Here is a 1,120-nt window from a genome sequence, read left to right as displayed (position 1 = left end):
AGTGATATTATTGGAAATAGAGTATACAATTAAAAACCTGGGATTTAAATCTCTTTAAATCTCTCTACCATTTACTAACATGATAACCAAAGCTGAGTTATTCTAAGCTTCACTTAGCTCATTTGAAAATGGAAATAAATTAATAACCTCATAGTGATGTACTGAGAGCATAAGTAATAAACATGACACATAGTATGTACTCAATGGGCATTAACCATTATGTTACTTTTATTAATATAGCATTTCTCTTTCTCCTAGATAATTCCTCTATGATTATTCATATTCTTTCATCCTTCCCCACCCCCTTTCACTTTATTTACCCTTTTTCAACAGCATTTATCAGTGGTGATTGTAGAGACTGAAAACAGAGACTTGAAGGAATGTGGAGGTAGAAAGTAACTGGTCAGCACCAGTCAGCACCACATGTACAGCAGAGCACCAAGGACAAGATAAGAAAAGGGCAGCTAAGCAGGCATAAATACAAATGACAGGTGCATAGACATATATACAATCTTCTGGATAACTCAGTCTTCTTAAGACTATAAAGGGAAATCCAGATACGTCATTCTCTTCAATATTTTGCTATTTTCCTGAGTATAAAATCCAAACTACTTCAAATTGATTTTTAATTCTTTCCAATTTGCTTTCAATCCATTCTACCACCCTCACTTCCCCTGCATTACTCCCTAGCATGAATTCTATATTCCAGTCATTTTAAAGTTCTTCTCCTTCTTTGACTGTAGTCTTTTTCTTTATCTTCCTGCCTTTTGCACATCCTGGAACATCCATTCCTATTACTTCTACTAGACAAACTTCTCATCCTTCAAGACCCAGTTCTCCTGAAATGTCTCTGATCCCTCCAAAATAAGTTTTTTCTACTTCCTTTGGGTTCCCATGATACTTTGCATAGTATCATGACTCTCTAGCCCTTGGTTGCTTAACATATCACCTTGCTGTGATTTACGTTCCACACACATTTTTTGCTAAATTATTCACTAATTAGATGATACATTTACTATATGTCTCTGTGTATTTAGCAGTACTTGACACAAAGCAGGTAGCCAGTAAATACTTCTAGGCTAAATAAAAGAAGTAGTAGGCACATGAGTGGCAACTCCTC

The sequence above is a fragment of the Talpa europaea genome (assembly GCF_964194135.1).
Source record: "Talpa europaea genome assembly, chromosome: 1".
In the NCBI taxonomy this organism is placed as follows: Eukaryota; Metazoa; Chordata; class Mammalia; order Eulipotyphla; family Talpidae; genus Talpa; species Talpa europaea.
The sequence above is the reverse complement of the archived record's forward strand: the minus strand, read 5'-3'. Positions refer to the sequence as shown.